We start from the raw sequence: 20,620 nt of genomic DNA on the forward strand, positions 1-20,620 counted from the left end.
AAAGAATAGAGCATAGAAAACCAATGGAAACCTTGAGTTAACAATGTAAGAAAGAATTAGAATGCGTGAAATATGTTCAAACATATCTAGGAAATAAAAAATTCCATTGAAAGCTGACAAAACTGCTTGAACAAAATTGAAGATGGACTTTCAGATCTTGAAGAGAGAATTGCAGTTAGCAACTAGGAAAGGAAAGATCTCTTAAAAATAACAAGGCATCAAGAAATAACAATTCAGCTGATGCAAGATGATGCAAAGAGAAACAATGCAATCCTGGTAGTCATCAGTGCAAAATCAGGAGTCAACACAAATGGCATTAAAAGACTATTCACAGAAGTAATAGAAAATTTGCCAAGCATTGGAACAGAATCTAAAACAGGTAAATGAGGCATATAGGACTTCAAACAGCCATGAACAAAATAAATCTTCACTTAGGCATATAATAATCAAGATCCCAGGAATTCTGTACAAAAATAATTCTAAAAGCTGTTAGAGAAAAGCAACCGATCATCTATAAAGGAAAGCCCATTAGAATCATGGCTGACATCTTAACAGAAACTCTCACATCAAGAAGAACTTGGCATGAAGTATTTCTAGCCCTGAAAGAAAAACAATTTCCAGCCCAGATTCATGTACTTTGAAAAACTGTCTTTACAAATTAATGGAGAAATGAGATATTTGCATGAAAAAACGTCAACTGAAAAAATTCATGACCACCAAGTCAATCCAACAGAGTATTGAAAGGTAATCTAGACAGAGATAAAAATGACCACAGTTACCAGAACAACAACAGAAAAAAATCACCACGCATGACAAGCAATTAAACGGGAAAACAAGGGACCCAACAGCAGGAAAATAATATGACAAAGATAAACCAATACATATTAGTTACAACCACTAATGTAAGTGACTTCAATTCACCAATCAAAAGAAAAAGACTGGGAGAATAGATCAAGAAAAAGAGCCAACTGTGGTACCTATTACTGTTACCCTAGTAACCTGCTGTGAAGTCCTGTACCAATTTCACTACACTGTCTAAATTGGCTTTCTTGTGTTGTGTTCTGTTGTACTTTACTACCTTCAAAATTTAAAAAAAATGTTTAATTTAAAAATTTTTATAAAAAAAGATCCAACAGAATGCTGTATACAAGAAACATACTTAACTCAAAAAGAAATTCATAGACTAAAAGTCAAAAGATGGAAAATAATGCTTCATGCAAAAGAAAACCAGAAAAATGCAGGTGTAGTTATTCTGCTTGCAGGCAATGTGAGCATCAAACCAAGAATTATCAAAAGAGATAAAGAAGATCACCATGTGCTTAGTGCAAAAATTCAAGAGAAAGAAAAATCATAAATATATATGCAGCAAATATGGGAGCACCCAACTATATAAGAAAAATATTAATAGACATGAAAAGTCAACCAATAACACAATTGTAATGGGTAACTTCTTAGCCCATTATCACAAAGAGATCAAATAGACAAAAAAAAAAAAAAAAAATCAGTGAAGACATTCTGGAACTGAACCAGATCCGTGAACAAATAGACTTGGTAGACATTCTCAGAGTGTTGCATTCAACATCAGAATTCTCCCTACCTCCATATGGGACAGTCTCTAAAACAGACCATATTCCAGCCCATAGAACATGCTAAAGTCAGTGCAAAGGAATTGAGGCTGCTTCATTTGTATTATCTGATAATAGTGCAGTGAAATTGGAAATTAATGTCAAGAGAAACTGCAAAACTTAAACACATGCCAAGTAACTGCCCTCCTGAACAGCTAATGGGCCACAGATGAAATTAAAGAACTTAATACCTACATTTAAACAAAAATGCAGATACAACCTGTGGGACTCCACAAAAGCAATCTTACAAAGGAAATACATAGATCTGAATTCCCATCAGAAAAAGAGAATGAGCACAAAGAAACAACCTAATGTTGCACCTCAGGCTTCTACAAACCGAAGAGCAAGTCAAGCACAGAGTCTATTCAAGGGAGGAAATTATAAAGGCCAGAACAGAGGTTAATGCAATTGAAACTACAAAAACAATACAAAGAAACAATGAAGAGTTGGTTCTTTGAAAGAATAAATGAAATTGATAAACCCTTAGCCAACTTTGTCAAAACGTAAAAGCAAGAAAAGCTCAAATTCAGACAATTAGGAATGAAAAGGGTGAAGTCACTACAGATTCTGTTGAAATTCAGAACATCATCAATGGCTACTTTGAAAATCTGTATTCACACAGGGTGGAAAACAGAGAAATGAACAGATTCCAAGATGTATAGGAATTACCAAAGTTGAATCAAGAAGACACTAAAATTCAGACTAGCCCGATGTCAGTCAAAATTGAAAATGTAGTTTAAAACAATAACAACAAAAAAAAAAAAACTCAGGTGATGATTCATTCTAAAAGAAATTTAAAGATTTAATACCACTACTCCTCAAACTCTTTAATGAAATTGAAAAGGAAGCAATACTTCATAACTCATTTCTGGAGCCAAGAATTACCTTGCTACCAAAACTAGAAAATGACCCAAACAGAAAAGAGAAATACAAGCCAGTCTCCCTAATGAACATGGATACAAAAATCCTCAGTAAGATACTAGCAAACAGAATACAGCAAATCATCTAGAAGGTTATGTAACATCACAAAGGGGGATTCATTCCAAGAATGCAGGAATGGTTTAACATATGCAAATCAATAAGTGTAGCATAACACATCAACAGAGCCAAGGGTAGAAATCACATGAGCATCTCAATAGATGCAGAAAAAGCTTTTGACAAAGAGCAACACGTATTTATGGTATGAACCCTATAGATATTATTGTCTAAGCCTGTGTCACATCAGGTTGCTACAAATGGGAGCGAAGGGGAGGCAGAGGTGGATTCTATGCTGTTTCTCCTCGGCCAGCAGGAAGTGCACTGGCACACACCTGGAAGTAACCTGACCTTGATGTTGTTTGACTTTGCAGGCCTGGGACCAGCAATCCGGCTAACTATCTAGAGGATAAAAATATGTAATCTAGTAAGAATTGTGGATTTCCTACAGTTCTATTTTTTGTTTCATTTTATTGTTCTATTTTACTCCCTTTATAATAAAAAAACTACAAAATTGGAATATATGGTATTTACCTCAATCTGATAAAAGCTATCTGTGAAAAACCAACAACTAACATCCTACCAAATGGACAAAAACTGGAAGCTTTCACTCTAAAATCAGGAACAAGACAAGGATGTCCACTATCACCATTCCTATTCAATATAGTTTTGGAAATATTAGTCAGGGCAATTAACAGATAGAAGTAAAGGGAATAAGAGAATAAAACAAGAAGTTAAATTATCATTGTTCTCAGATGACATGGTACTCATAGAAGATCCCAAAAACTGAACTAAAAGACTTCTAGGTTAATAACCAGCTTCCGTACTGTAGCTGGATACAGAGTCTATACTCAAAAATCAATAGCATTCCTGTACACAAACAAAAAATTTGCTGAGAAAGAAATTAGTACAATCACACCCTTTACAATAGCATCCAAAAAAAGAGAAATACTTAGGAATCAATCTAACAAAAGAAATTTTACAAATCTCTGTATTGAAAATTAGAGTATTTTGAAAAAGGACATTAAAAAGGATACCAAAAAGTGGAGAGATATCCCTTGCTCATGGACAGGAAGAACCAACATAGTGAAAATGGCCATTCTTAAAACTGTTATATAGCTTTAATGCAATGCTGATCAAAATACCATTAACCTACTTCACAGAATAAGAGAAAACATTTCTAGTACTCATTTGGAAACAAAAGAGACCTAGAATAGGAAAAAAAAAAATCAGTTCTAAGCAACAAAGGCAAGTTAGGAGGCATCACAATCCCTGACTTGAAATTATACTACAAAGCTACTGTGATAAAATCAGCATGGTATTGGCAAAAATGGACCTGAGGTTCAGTGGAACAGATTAGATGATGCAGATATAACTACAAAGATACTTAGCCATCTTATCTTTGTTGAAAGCATCAAACATGCTCACTGGAAGAAAACCTTTTCAATAAATAATGGTGAAAAAAACTGGCTTTCTACAGGCCAGAGACTAAGACTATACCCAGATCTATCATCATGCACTAAACTAAAGTAAAATCTGGTGAAATAACTAAATATTAAAATGGAACCACTAAATCTACTGGAAGATAAAGTAGCTAGAAATCTTCCTGACATAGTGATTGGCCAAGAGGTCATGAACAAACCCCAAAATACATATGAAATATTTCAAAAAATCAACAACTGGCATCTCATTAAGAATTTTTGTGCATCAAAAGAAGTCACAAAGTGAAAAGAACCCACAGGAGGAAAATATTATAGCTGATTGTCCCTCAGACAAAGGACTTAAAACCTATAAATAATTGAAAAAACTCAGACCCCCAAATTGAAAAACCCAATCCAAAAAATGGGCATCTGAGATGAATACACACTTCTGAGGTGTAGTAATACAAATGGCAAATAAATGTATGAAAAAATGTTCACTATCATTGGTCATTCAAAAGATGAAAATTCCAACACTGAGATTATATCTCATTCCAGAAAAAATGGCTATCATCAAGAAATTAACCAATCACAAATGCTGGTGGGGTGTGCAGATGAAGAAACCCTTTTCCACTATCGGCGAGCAGGCAGACTGGTGCAACCAATGTGGAAATCAAGTGGAGATGCCTCAAAAAGCTAGAATTAAAGGTCCCATTTGACCCAATTATTCCCTTTCTGGGTAAATTCTTAGAAGAATTAAAAACATCATACCTCAGTGATATGTATGTATCTGTGTTTAAAGCAGCACAATTTGTAATAGCCAAATCCTGAAACAATCTGAAAGCCCATCAACTGAGGAATGTGTATAAAAAGTGATGTGGTATTTTTAAATAATGCAGTACTACTCAGCTGTAAAGACGTATACACTAGAGTCTTTTACAGATAAATGAATCCAACTTAAGACCATACTCACAAGTGAAATAAAGCGGTCTCATATGTGTAAGCAAGGTATTGTCTCCATAATAAAAGAAGCTGAAAGAGTAAATATGACACAAAATATTCAATAGATACTATGCAATGGGAAGAAACTGTCCAAAAGGAAAGAGAAACTAAGGTGGGAAAAGGAAAAATTGAAGAAAAGGAAAGCAAATAGTGATATTTTATATATATATATATATATATATATATATATATATATATGATAGAATAATTACACTATTAATTTCTATTAGTTCACTGAAAAGTTTGTTCTTCTGTTGTTTGATCATTTTTTATGCCTGCCTTATAATCTGAGCAACTATTTTGAAGATAACAGTATCCAATATAGTAACGAGTCCTAGGCTCCTACTACCTTGTTTTGAAATTTTGTATCTTTTTTATTATTGATTTTTCTCTTTAAAATATAATTTTAAAAAAATTCAAAAGTGTATTCACATTAAAAACAAAAAATAAGACCTCTGATAGCAGTCATATATATATATATATATATATATGTATTATATATATGTGTGTGTGTGTCAAAAACTTTACTAGAATCCTTCTGCTTTCTTTAATAGCCCTGTAAACAAAATTAAATAATTTTCTTCTATAATCATATTTTTATGTGAATACTATGGTTAAGAAAATTAGTTTTACATTACATTAGACATTCAAGAAAGTATCACAGATCCTTAATATGTGATACTATATGAATAGAACTTACCATTTTTCTTCTGACTGCAACCTTATAAATAGAAGAGCTTGATGTGGATCTTCCTTTGAACTGACTTTTGAGGAACTGCTGAGTATAGACCAGTTGGAAATACTTCTGATATCTTTCATATTTCCCAAGACATTCGTATCAGTTACTGGGAGATGACCGTGCATATCGAAGTGGTGACTAAATCCTGAATTATTTATTTCTTCTCTTAGTTCTCTGCCGAATCATGTCACTATTGCATCCTGTCTTTCCTGTGGTTTGGTGAACTCTTCAGTGATACCCATTTTGATAATTGTTTTTCTTAGTCTTCTTGACATCTTGATTTGGAAAGACCACCTTGCAGTTCTTAAGAGATAGGCACAGTCTCAGTGAAAGCTAGATTACTGCTTTATAAAAGTTAGATTACTGCTTTATAAATAACTACATGCAGTATTATATGCATTTCATAAATACACTCACAGTATAATGGTAAAACTAAAGCCAAGCACTTCCAGGTTTGCAGAAGCTACATTGTACCAGATATTTTGGGATGCTTCTCCTCTGCCATGATAAGACTAGGGTAAGAAAGTCCTCTGCAAAATAATAATAATAATAAATCAAAAAAATTCTTCAAGCACTTCTTTTATCTACAGATCTTCAAATCCGGGTTTCTTAAACTATGGAAGGAAAAATAAATGTCAAAATAAGCCATCACTCATGCCTAGAAAGATGCAGAAATATGTTAAAACTTCCATACAAATTTGAAGGTTGTGGAGGCTCCCTGAAGTCCTCAAGTATATTAGATTAAGAATCTGGACTCTAATTTAATACAAAATCAGTGAAGATAGAAAATAGTAGGTTTTGAGAGGAGGAGGAGGAGGAGGAAGAAGAATTAGAGCTTAAGTATATTTATGTTGCAATGACTAAAAATATCTTTAAAACTCCTGAAATACTTTTAGCAAAACCTTCAAAATCCATTCTTATTAAAATATTTATAAAGTCTGGAGCTGAACCCTTTGGTAGCATTGAAGCCAGACTTGTTGAAACTTGGCATTTGCCCAATGTAGAAAGTCCGTTTAACCTGCCAGCTTCTTTCTTTCCATGAATGTAAGGAAGTGATATATACAGAAAAGCAGTTGTTGAACAAATCTCAATTTAAAGAAACTAAACCTTTGAACAATTTAGAACATTGAATTTCCAGAACTCAGTAGGCTTCACGAGGAATAACAGCACGGTTTAGATCATATAAAGCAAAGAGCATTTTAGATCATCAGCAAACCTAACTCACAATACTAGCACTGAAATTCTTCATCATATTCAATTTGTAACATTTTTCAGTTTTACCTGAAAAAGGATTGATGTTTAAACTGTGAATGATGAAGACACCAAATTATTTTTGTGAGAGTTAAAAAATTGGAGGACCAAAGATGTGTCCCATAGGAATGAAGATGACCAGAAAGGATGGAGAAAGACTATCTTTGGCCACTAATTTTTGGCAGGGGTGGACAGTTGAAGCTTACCCAAAACAATACAATATTTTTCTTTCAAGAAAAATATTATGGCCCAAACATCTGCTCTTTGAAATCTTCGTAAGGAATTTTCTTTATTCCATGTTGCTTTTCAGATGTTTTAACTGCTTTTCACCTCACATCTGTATATCTGAATTACTGTCCTAGGTTTTCCTTAAGTAGTAAGTGATTGATAGTCTAATTTTGCTTATGTGCTTGGAATTGGCCATGGTGCAGAAATAAAACTAGGTAAGCTCTATCATTAATAAACTTAAGCGTGACCTTTTTGCATGTGCTGTCATCTCCCATTGCTTTTGCATTAATAATTTTCTGTGGCTTAGAGCAGGCCCAGGTCACTCTTACCTTGAGTCTACTTTTTGAGAATTGTGGTGATTGAAATGAGTGACAGTCTTGTGTTTCTCATGAGCCATTTGAGGTTAAAAATATATGTAAAGACACTCAGGGTTAGCACACATTAAAACAAGCCATTTTCTGCATACTGAAAATAGTTTATAGGCTCCCGTTTGGTGAAAATAAATCCACACCTTTCTGAGTAACTTCAAATATTTTCAAATCTGGAAGAGAGCTCCAGCAAACAGTATGATTTGCAATTTGGATGGCAATTTAGTGAGTCATCAAGGATGTTGAAAGCCAGCGAAGATCTAATAAATACATGCTGTGGCATTGCATTGGAAAGCAATGTTCAATTATCCATGAGGCTATGTTTTTCCTGTAAAAGATTAAGTCTTTAGTTATCTTCATTCTTCTAAATTTGACAGGCATATTCAACTGGAGATAGTAAGCAGATAGGGATGCATGGTTCTAGGAATCTTATCTCAGTTTGACGAGAGCCCCATGAGACAGCTAAGAGCTCAACCCTATGTTCAGCTCCTTTGGAAGCTAGAGGACAAGGAGAGACCTGAAAGTGAGTTCAAGTCAAGCAAGGCTGCATCCCCAGGTAGAGGGAAAAAGGATCCAAGATTTACCATATTTGGGCAAGTGTGGAGTTGAGAGCTGTCATGCTGACGGAATAGGAAGATTGCCTTTGCTTACTTGGTGCGTAAGTATCTAAAATGTGTGTCAGTATCTCTGACACTAACAGTCAATGTAGACCTTGCATGGTGCAGCGAATGGGGCTTTCAAATTACATGTGACCCATTCAGCATGGATCCAACTGGGCTCAGTGTCATTGCAAGAGTTTAACAATTAGCCGGCCTTTGGGAAAATGAAGACACCTTTCCCTCGGTATGACCTTTTAACTTCCCAGGGGAATCATTCTAAACATGAACGTATCAAAGTAGAAAATTTTTCAGCATTGACATTTTAAGAAATCTTGCTTATTATCTGTTAACTTTACTGAGATACAACTTCTGTGGAAAAAAATTCACCCATTTAGGGTGTACAGCACTCGTTCCATGTACCAAGGGTTGTCATCTATTCTACAACCACTACCGATACCGATTTTAGAACATTTTGTTCACACTTGCCTTCCAAAATGCCATCTGTGGATTAGGGTCACTGTCCAGGTTCCTTCTCTGAAAGCTCCCAGCTCTGGACAGCTACTCATCTAGTTTATGTCTTGATGGATTTGCTGATTTGGACATTTTATACAAATGGATATGTGTAATGTGTGTTATTTTCTGACTAGTTCCTGGCAGCATAACATTTCCAGCTTCATCTGCACTGTCTATGCATTCCTTTTTATTTATTTATCTGTTCACACTATATGGATTTTTGTGTTTCCATCTCCTAGCTCTCATAGGTAATGCTGCTGTGAGTGTTCACCTCCAAGTCTCTGTGCACAAATATCACTGTTCTTTGGGTATAACTGGATCATTCAGTAACCTTGTGTTTTGTGTGTTATGTAATTGTCAAATTGTTCTTCAGGGAACTATGCCTTGTTGTAATCTCACCAGCAGTGAATGAGGGTTCCAGTTCCTCTACATTTTTCCCAACAATTGCCATTCTGCCAAGTTCTAGCCATTCTGGTGCTGGTAAAACCATATGTCAGAGTTGGTGGTTGTATTATCCTAACTGCTAAGATTAAAGGGCATTGCTTCATTGCTTATTGGAAATTTGTAGATCTTCTTTGGAGAAATGTGTGTTCAAATCTTTGGTTTATTTTTAAATTGGATTTTTGATTGTTCTTTATATATTTAAAATATTTTATATATCCTAGATACGAGTCCCTTTGTGGATCTATAACTCACAAATATTTTGTAGATTGTCTTTTCCCTTTCTTGATAGCATAAGCGAAAAACTTGCATGTCCTTCTCTACTTCATGTAGAATTTGTATTAAGGTGGAATTTTTGCCTTGTTGGTGATTGAAGCCAGGACCTTGTGCATGCTGGGAAAATGCTAAAACTACTGAGCTACGTCACCAGCTTCCAGTTTTGCTTGATATATTTTAAGTAATGTCTATATTGTAAATGGCTACAAAGGAAATGGCCCCTGGAAAACTTAGTTTTACTTCTCCCAAAAAAGTTGAACAGCATTACAAAGGAACAAGAGTGTAAGCTGTGGCATCACGTTCCTGATTCTACCACTTATTAGCTGTGTGAGCTTGTACAGGTTGTATCATTTGTTGTTTTTGAATTGTTATCTATAAAATGAGAATAATAACAGTATCTAACTTACAGTATAATAAGAAATAAATAAGATAGTCTAGATAAAGTAGTTAGAATAAGGTCTGGTGTGTAATAAAGCCTTTAAGTGCTAGATGACCATAGAGTGTTGTTATTGTATTATAGAATTAGAGTTTGTGAAAAATTGTACAGTACAATTCAATTTGTGAAGAATCGTCATTCCTGTTTAAGTATTTCAGGCAAAATGAAATATAGTATAGAATATGAACACCACTAAATATGCACACATGAAAGGAAATAGAAAGGTCATTCATGTATTTCTATTTTATTAAGATTTTTTTTACTTTTCCCAGGATAAATTTTATCTTCTGAGTGAGGAAATTGTCTTTGTTAATCTTCCTTCTTCCAGTTGTTTGAATGCCAAGCATTAAAAAACTACATTAATGAAAGATTTAGTACTAATAGTCTAATATTTTATACATGAAAATAATAACAGAAGAGAGGATTCCACTATTACTTAGGACTTTTTAAAACATTTATATGAATTCCTTCTAGATGAAAGATAGTAACTCACAGAAAAATTAATATTTGGATTCATAGAAGTATGTTCCAAGTAATAGTTCCTAAATAGTGTGTTAGATCCTCCCGTATTTAGTTTCCCACTTGGTCAGTTTTGGCTAGTGTACAGTGCAGCCTCACGCATGCAGTCATACAGAGGACTTGTCTCTCTGTTACATTGTCACTCCTTTCAAGAAGATGCTAGCCAGGCTCATTCCGTAGTCCCTACATCTGGCACAGTGCTTTGTCTATAGAAAATGCTTAGCAGGTTTCTAGAGAACTGCAGAGTTTTAGAACTAGAAGAACAGGACCTTCAATAGAAATGAATCCAGAGTATAAAATATAATATTAGAGTGTGAGTTTGCTTAGTCTCTACTAAAAAGAATGGCAATAGTCCTGGAGGACATTTTTCCCCAAGAGTCCCTACGGACACTTCGGGCTGGGTGTTCCGGCCTGGTTCCTTCACACTGTAAACTTCCCTTAGCGCGGATCGCTGGCTTCTGTAAATGCTGTCTCTCTCTTGACCTGTGTCTGTGAAGGTAGAATCTTTTTTCCTTTTTTCTGTGTTTTTCTGGTTCAGTGCACAGTCGTGCCTGACACAAAGGCTTTACTTAAATATTTGCTGCAGGACTGTAGAGTCCAGCTCCGCTCTGGCGACTTCAGATTCCTAGGGAAATCTGCTGGCCTCGCTGGACTTCTGTCTGCAAAGTGATGGCGGTGGACTGGAGTTGAGATTGACATCAAGTGTCCCACTCACGGATTGCGACTTAGGACAGTGATTTTAAATGTTTTCAGAAAACCATGCACTTGCGTTTTGCTGCAGACACATTCTTTTGTTCATAATATCTTAGCAACTGCTTGGTATTTGAAGTTGCCGTCGTGGTCTAAAGATAATTTCATCTTCCATTTTCAAGATCTGAATCAGTCACACTGTTGCATAGATAGATGATTTTATGTTATGGCTTCCATTTCCTTATTTTTATTCATGCCTAGAATCTAGCTGTTTTTCTAAGCACCTTGCAAGATGCTGATTATCCACATTATGATAAAGATAAAATACTACAGTAAAGTTAGCTTTCAGAATATATATGTGAATTTTAGAAATCTTCTAATATGAATTTGAAATTACTTGTACTTCAGTGCATTATACATATGTCCATATATATAGATATATAAATACATTCTGAATTTAATTTTTCAGAAATATCTATGGACATGTATTCATGTACACTATAGACATGTTAGTAACTTTTATAATTAATCGTACTATCTCAGTGTTTCTTCTCTGTGGAGCAAAATCAAATATTAAAACCCAGAACAACTCCTGTGAACATTATTTATGATGTGGAATTACTTCCATGATTTGTACTCTATCAGTAGTTGTAGTCTATCAGTACTATTGCCTAGTGGATTGAAGTGTAGTTTATAGTTTACTAAGAGTTCAGCAGAACATAATAAGCCTCTGATGAGTGGAAGTGTCAGTGTAGCACAATGCTGTTAATTTTGCACTCAAAAACTTATAAGAAACCTAAATTTTTGAGCATGCTTTCTGAACCCACAGAACAATAGTGAGGAGTATATGGCCCACTATTCTGTAAGGCTAGCTTCTCTGAACACAGATGCACAGTAGAAGCAGCTTTCACATCTAATGGAAACTCATGGGGCATATACACCGTACTTAAATAATAGAGCGCCCTTCCTCTTATGAGCACCTTATGTGCCATTTGGTGCAGGCCTGAAGGATACTATTTGGACACAGCCTGACTGTCCCTAAGCAATCATTTTAGCTTGTGTTGAATAGGTCTAGTTTATAAAGCGCTAAGGGACACTGTCCTTAAAATATTAAGGAACTAATGGCTTGTACCTGGGTTCTGAGTGGTTCCTTTCCTTGTATTTTTCATACTCTTACACTTTCGTTCTCTGCACTGCTACAATGATATCTGTAGGCACAGGCTAAGAAGACCTCGTTGTATCACAGTTTGGTATCTCAAGCAGCAGGGGCCAAACGTGTCAGCTTCCTGAACATGGCCTTGAATGAGTGTATGTATTTGTGAATATATATGCAAATGTGGCAGATTGGAAGATCGTAATGGTACAGTTATTGCCACCTTTTGTCTTATTTCCCTTGCCCCAAATGAGGCATTTAATCTCCTACTGGAGAAGGAAATGTCAGTTTGTGAAGGACTTAATCTGCTCCTGACATGCTTACCAGAGAGTCTTGTCACTTAAAAACACTTACTATTACTTCATGGGTAAAATTTTATTCATTTACAAACACATGTGGTCTGAATTAACAGTGGACATTAGAAAAGATAGATACGATTCAAAATATTTTTGGATCCAAAAATTCATTTCTCTGCGATTCATTTCTCTTTTGTTGATTATATTGCCCTTACTTTCTTAAATGTATGTGTGCAAATGAAAAGGAAGGAGGAAAATTAGAGAATGAGAAAACGTAAGCAAGCCAGTATTTTCCATAATAAAATCTTGCTATCTTGCTCTTGGAAATAATACAGTTCTAATGCTAAAAGTTTGGTTGGAATAAAGATATTTCAGTGCTTTATTATACACCCATCATTAATATATAAGTAACTGAGGTTAAATTTCTCCAGATATTAAAAAATCTTACTCCTCAGGTACACAAATATCCTCACCTTTTGAGTATGAATTAAAAAGACTCGTAAATAGAAAAAAATCATTTGATATTTATAGAGACTAATAAGAATTTTTTTCACATAAACTCTCACAAAGAGTTTTCAGCCAATACTGGCAAAATAAGAGTCAGATTAAACAACTTTAGCAACATGAGTTTCAGGATTTCAAAGGAACACACATAAAACATCTAATCCAACTTTTATCAAAAGCTTGAATCCCCTGTATATATTCTAGTCAAACACTTGGCCAGAAACTGCTTGAAAAGTTTAGCCAAGAAGTTCATAATCTAGTAAAGTATAGCATTAGGTTGTTGGTGAACTTTCTTTCTTCTGCAAAATTTTTTCTACAGTGAACTAAAGTTTGGTTCTATCAGTTCCCTCTTTCCTGATGCCACCTCCTGGAGACAGGCAAAATGCACCAGGTCTTCATCATCCCATGCACCCCAAATCTTCTGCTGCTTCTCTCCTTTCCTGGTTTCTCAGCGACGTGCTATATTGTCACAGTCTGGTGTCCTCTTGGCAGTGAGAATTCACAGAATGAAAACTCAAATCCACCTTTCCCCGTGCTGTAAAATCTCTCTGTGATTTTGTGTCATGCTTCTGAGCGATGTCTCTCCTCACTCTTCATGCTTTCTCACTTTTAATTTGGTGTCTCATTGGACCTCAGTGCCCCTGAACATGGGGTCACGGATGATCTGATGGATACCAAACCCTGAGTGTCCAGGCTGGTCTCTTTGCAGTGCTTGTTGTTGGCTCATTGCAGCTCATGTCTCTTTTAGGGCCCTGAGGTGTCCGTCTCCTGTTTCTCCTTCTGGCTCTGGTTGTGTCCTTCAGGCTAAATGAAGGCTAATCATTGAAAGTCATATTTTTCAGGGAAGTACCTATCAACTTTTCATGTGTTACATACATTTATTGGGTAGCTTTATGTACTATTATGTGTTACTGTTTGCATATCATGATTCATAGTTTGCCTGCACCAATGGAGATCTTTCTCCTAACTTTGAGAATCCAGTTAACTCTTACACTGCTCAGCTGGGTGCCTCTGTATTTCCTGCCTGTTACTAAAACAATCCCCAACTAATCTCTATGGGAAATCCATGTCTTCAGTGACTGCCTTTTGCCTCATGGATGCTTTCAAACTCCTTCCTTGTTCAGTGTATGAGACGCTTCAGACTTGTTTCAGGTCTTGTAGCTTTTCTCATGTGAGACCACCTCGCATCTGAAAGCTCAGCAGTGGTCACGGAAGCTTGGCTTTTGTGTTACAACCTGGTGCTCTTTCTCACTTCTGAACCCTACTCACTGTCTTCCGTGTTTGCTGTCCTTGATTTTCTCCTTGGTCAGCTCAGCTTAGTGGAAAGCTCTTTTGCTTTGGGTTTGAAGCCTACTTGGACCCAAGTCGAAGTCTGGCCGTGGAGATGCCACTCCATCTCTGCTGTGTCTCGTTCTTCTCTAAAACTGAGCTCGGTGCCTCTCTGAGCTCCTGAAGTCCTCCAACCCTGTGTCTCTCCGTCTCAGCACTGGCCCAGCTGTGTTGCACTTGCTTATGTTTCTTCCCCAAACCATGAACAACTCAGATGAGAGGCTGTGTCAGCCCAGTGTTTAGGAAAATCATTTGGGGTATCTCTTGAATACCTCCTTGTTATGAGTTGAATGTGTCCCTAAAATTCATATGTTTGGAACTTAACTGTCAGTGTATCGGTGTTAGGATGTGCGGTCCTGGAGGGGTAATTGGGTCCTGAAGACTTCTCCCTCATAAATGGATCGGTTCAAAAGCTTCATTTGTCCTATGATTTCAGAAAAGATGGTCTTGTTTGTGTTTGTGCAGGAAAGATGGCCACAGTTGTGCTTGTCAGTTTTGCAGGCAAAACAAAATTTCACCAAATGCTTCTGTTTGTGAAAAAAATTGTTTGCAAACAAAAGCATTCATGAACGAAGACACCACTGTATAACTGAATTGCAGGAGTGGATTCTCTGGTGTATTCTTCTGCCACGTGAGGGTGCAGTCTGCCTGTTGGCTTGGCCTTCCACATACCTTAGTGTGAGGAAGCAGCGAGAACACACATACCAGAGAAGGGCACCTTGGTCTTGGCCTTCCTGGTCTCCAGAACTGTGAGAGGTTTATTTCTATGTTGGTAATAAATCAGTCTGTTATAGTAGTGTTACTAAGTGGTGGGGTGTTAAAGTCTCCTTGTAGAAGTGATGTCTAGGTTCTTCATGCCCTGGAGCAAAGAATTGGTCAGCACAAGTACAAATGGTAATATTTTAAAGTCACTGTTCAGTTTTAAAGGGGCTAGTTCATTTTAATCTTACTTTTCAATCATTTGCCATAGGGTGTGGTTTATAACATTGACTTAGTTCCATTTGCACTACTGAGGCGGCAGATTGGCAAAGCTGGCTGGGGAAGCAGGAGCGATCTGTTAACTACAAAATCTCAGGGTGCAAGTACAAAACAAAAACCCTGCATGTGGACATCTCCTGAGAGCATGGGCAGCTTTTCGTAGGGTGACCTGACATCAGTCTGTAGAATGGGAGGTGAAAAGGACAGTTTCTATCGAGCTCCTCACGGCTGACAGGACGTCCACCGATGCCTGGGGAAATCATTTCTGCCATGTCCAGGGTGCTGCTTCTATCTCATCTACGAATCCTGTTCCCTATCAGATGGGGAGCAGCAGTGGATTCTTTAGTGTATTCTGGCGAAGTAGACTGCATGACCCAAGCTTCAGGGCTGCCCAATACCAGAGCTCATAAATATCTGCCAAATTAGTGTTGCACTTGACTTTCTTCCCTGTTCTGCATATTGTATCCAGTAGTAACTTGAAGCTTGTGTAAATGATGAGTCCAATTATTCGCATGTCCTTAAATATGCTTAGTGGAAAATGACTATAAAACAGAATCTCTCTTCAGCGATTGGATGCCTCTCTCGCACAAAATGGCAATGTTTCAAAAGAAAAAAATGTAACAGCCAGTCTGATAGACCATCTGGTATTCAAATCACTGTGAAAAAGTATTCATCTGAGTGGTGTGAATTCTCCTAGGAAAAGGCTGGTGAGAAACTGGAGCCTAAATTAAGTAACCCTGAAGAAAACGAAATCCCTTTTTCTTTACCTCTTTCCGTGCGGTCTCTGCCCGTAGGCCAGTTTTAGTCTGATCTTGAACAGAGATGCATAATTTAAAGCAGAAATTGCAGAATGGGTCTTCATCTGGTGAGGGTTTGGGTTCTTTCAAGCAGCTCTGAATTATCTATTTAAATCAGATCAACTACTGATTATTTGGAAGCTCCAAAAAGAGCAATAAATCAAACTATTTGTTTTCTTTAGCTTACAATAAGAGTAGTAGCTTGTGCGTGTACACTGCATACACTTGCAAAAATGGAATCATTTAGTGTCTTTCTAATTACTGCGTTTGGCATAAGAACTAAATTCTAAAATTTTAGTTACAATAGAAACAAAAATCATGCAGTAAAACGTCTGTATTTATTGAAACATTTTGAGATAGTGCACAAACTTAAAGACAAATGTCATTTATAACCATTTTAGTGACTGTTGAGGAAGGAGAATCATTATATATAATTGCTAGATATAGCCCTCTTTTTTCCTCCCCAGAACTATGTGTATAACAATTGTATAAGAGAAACTTCCTCTTATTTTTATATAAGTTTAATACTGTTACTTACTGGACATTTTTGAGCGTACTTAAAAGCTGTGTTTAAGAAAAGTACTCAAAACAAAATGTTTACCCTTAATTTCAAAGCTCCCTCCCCAAATAGCCAAACTTTATCTTGTTTGAACTTTCTGATTTAATTTTAGTAGTGATTACAAAGCATAGATTTTCTGCTTACAGATGTTTAGTGAGCTATTAAGTTCTGGAAAATACTGCTTTTCAAGGTTTTTCTCAGGGAGATGCATAACAAATACAGTCTTCAGCTGAACCATGACTGTCCGTGCTTTCTTCTTCTACTCATGTGGAAGGAAACCAGGTCCTGGACTGATTTCTGTGCAGACTGCATGAGGTAGAAATAAGGCACTGAAAATAGAAGTTGAGAGAAATTGACTCCAAGATGCTTGCTCACTGCCTATAATAACAAGCAGATAATTGGTAGATAATTGGTAGTTTGTCTTTTAAGTTTTGTGTATTTAATTGTTGAATCAAATATCCAGAATTGCTGCCACAGTGTTACAGGCATTGAATGCCTGTGATCCTGGCTACTCAGGTAGCTGAGGCAGGAGGATTGCAAATTCAAGGCTAGCCGGGAAAAGTTAAAAAATACATAAACTAATAAAAAGACCTAGGGATAGAACCAGTAGTAGAACACTTGCCTAGCATACGTGAGGACCTACGTTCAATCCTCCGTGTAAATAAATAAATACCCAGAATTATTTGTTCTTGCAGAATATATAATATCTTCATATGTATACTTTGCTGATTCGGAAGCAGTTGCGTCACCAACTACCTCTCTAACAAACAATGTATAAGTAATAAAAATGAATATCAATATGTGTCATTTTATTAATTGGTGATAGAATTGTCTTTAATAAATATATATTTTAATGTAAAAGCTACAGTGCGTATTCTGATTGGTCTCTTGAAATGGATTTTAAAATGTAAATTTCCAGATTGAAACAAAAGATCACACTGATTAGATAAAGTCTGTCAGTGGTTAAATGCGTTCCTCACCAATTTGAATACTCCACCAGCCAGCATTTACCTTCTCTGTGTCAGGCTTTCTTCCAGTAGGGATGCGTTAGGTGCAGGATATCTTCTGTGTCCAGTAATTGTTTGAGGCACTACCAATATAAAGCTCATGAAGTATACTCTGTGTTCTTAGGGAGCCTAAATCTTTGTTCTTGTGGGAAGTGGAGACATTGACATGCAAGCTGATAGGGTCGAGGAAAGGCTCCATGGTTATAGGATAATGGTCTCTATCACTGATGAACTGAAGCACTTTCATTCACTTCCTTAGGCAAAGTTACATCTATCAGCTTGGTAATTTTGGTATAAGAGATACCAGAGAGATCTGCAAAGAATTGGGACACAGTTCGTATAAATGCCTTCTCTATGGAATCTTTGTCATCTGTTCAAAGATAATCACTTTTTTCAGATTCACGAAACTGATGGATCTACGTATCTCAGTATCTGTATCTGTGTCTGTCTGTCGGTCATCTATCTCTGCATGGTAGCTTGGGGCTCCTAGAGCAGGGAGTCCAAGAAACTGGAACTAGAAGACACAAGTCTTTTACAACATTTTTTTAAAGAAAGGCAAGATTTCACAGAAGTTTTGATAGACCTCTATAATACTGGTGTCTGCCTGGAAACCATGCCAACATTCTAGAATCACATTCAATTTTAAATATATAACCAGTGATTGATGTGAGACTTTCAATAAACGTGAAGCAGACTAAAATGTACCATTGCATGGACTCTCTGATTTACACTGTATGGAAACACTCCTGCTGGATTTTGGTATTCAGTAATTGCAAGTTGGTTAACTCTAATGAGCATGTTTACAGTATACAATAATTGAATAAAGGGTTACTTTATCAAAAGTGGCTTATTTGTTGATTTTTCCACTACTGTATATTATTACTATACTTCATAATTCGAATGAATTAGTTGAATATTATATGTATTTAAGTATATATTATGTTTTTGTAGAGACAAATATAATAATTCTTGATTTACACAGAAACAAAACTTATTTTTTCAACATATAGTATGTATATATGAGTGTGTATGTGTGTTAAAATCACATCTTCACACATTACTAGTTTCAATACGATAAAATTTCAAGGACTGTTCCCCTTAAAGCTTTTAGGTGGGAGTCTATAAGACACTGGGCAAAGGAGAAATTTACTCTTAATACAATGTAGCACACAATTAGGTACTTTATGGAGGATTTTATGTCATCTACTTAAGTAACCAGAATTGGATATTTTTGGAAATAGGATGCTGAAATGATCACATCGTTGGAGTGTTCTGCAAAGATAATTTCTGTTTCTGAAGAGGTTAATGTTTGCTTGCTTTGGAGATAGTCAGAAAATGGTGTTCTTTGTTTAAGCTTCTTAAATCGTGTCATTCTCCAAACAGCCCAACTATGAAATTCCTTATTTATTTTCCAAGTGCTGTGGTAGGAGTTTACTTAATGACATACGAAGAGCTGTATAGCGTGTTATATGAATTTTGACAGTGTTATGAGACTGTGTCCTATTAAAGCCCTGTTTTTTGGAGTTTGACTCTGAGCAAGTTCACAAGCATCTCTGGGTCTTGCTTTCCTCATTTTCAAAATGAAGATAATAGAATGGTTTGTTCATAAATGATTGAATATATAAAGAATTTGGATTGGAGTCTTGTAAAGGACCAATGCTCAATATTGTTAAAATTGTATTGCTACTAATGTGTAATCTGTGGATAATGAGCTAAAACTGATTACTTTTTCTTTTCAATGGTCTGTATTTTCTGAAACATCTAGGTTACACATGAGTGAAGCTTAACTATGCTGTTTAAATAAGAATAAAAGTTTAATACTCTAATTTATACTAGAAACCTTGAAACACAGCTCCAGTCATGTTTAACATCTTATAAAGAAAAATCACTTTACATCATCCTAGTCTTTCTTTTCCATTTTTTACTCTATTAATGTTGAGGTGTTAGATTTCAGCAACTCCACAAAAGCAAAGTTAGCAGAGAAAATTACAATATTTTTTCTTTTGCAAAACATAACAAATATTAAAATAAAATTTTCATTTGTAGTAACTTTTTACATCTCTGACTTTTTATTGTTTTTGTAGCAAAGTGATCCACAAGAAAATATAAAAAGCATAATTTTATGTATGCTTCAGGGAAAAAGAATTTAATAAATGGCTCTCCATTAATTCAAAGTTATCCATAAAAAGGAAAAACTCAAAAGTGACAATTATTCATTTAATTGGGAAGAAAAACTAGCTATGTTGGAGCACTAACATGCCTATTTTGTTTAGCAAATTAATAAATATATTTAACTGATGCTTATTGTAATTATTTTTAAATCTTATACTGATAAAAGGACTTTAAAATTTTTTTTAAATAAAATATGCTATTTATTGACTAAAGTGCAGTGTGTACAGCAGACCTCTAGAAGTTACCTTGCTGGAGTAAGACTTTATGTCTGTTGATTAGTAAAACCCCACTCTTCCTCCTTCAGCCCCTAAGGTCAGCATTCCACTCTTTTATTCTAAGAATTTTACTATTAGAGATCCACTCTGCTAGTGAAATCTTGCAGTATTCATTTTTCTAGGGCTGCTTTACTGGCTTATTTCACTTAGCACAATGTTTTTGATATTCATTGAAGTTGTCACATATTGCAGTGCTATGCAACACAGCTTTTGGGGACATTTGTCTGTTGGCATTTTTGAGGCAGGATCTTGCTATATGTAGCTCAGGCTGGCCTTGAACTCTAGATGATTTTCCTGACTCAGTCTCACAAATGTCTGGAATATAGTCTTGCACCACCACTTCTGGATGCAATTCAGGTTTCCAGTGTTGAATAGTATATCGTGTGTGTGTGTGTGTGTGTGTGTGTGTGTGTGTGTGTGTGTGTGTAGTTTATCCATTCATCTATTAGGTCTTTTTTCACATCTTGCAT

General features: G+C 35.9%; 1 protein-coding gene across 8 annotated transcripts in view; it reads left to right on the forward strand.

Moving 5' to 3' along the window:
- Nucleotides 1-20,620, forward strand: part of Hs3st5 (heparan sulfate-glucosamine 3-sulfotransferase 5) — a 282,160-nt gene that overhangs the window by 34,653 nt on the left and 226,887 nt on the right. The gene's annotated exons all lie outside the window — the stretch shown is intronic.

This window comes from Cavia porcellus, unplaced genomic scaffold (assembly GCF_034190915.1).
Source record: "Cavia porcellus strain 051 isolate PalLab524CR breed Dunkin Hartley unplaced genomic scaffold, mCavPor4.1 scaffold_7, whole genome shotgun sequence".
NCBI classification, from domain to species: Eukaryota; Metazoa; Chordata; class Mammalia; order Rodentia; family Caviidae; genus Cavia; species Cavia porcellus.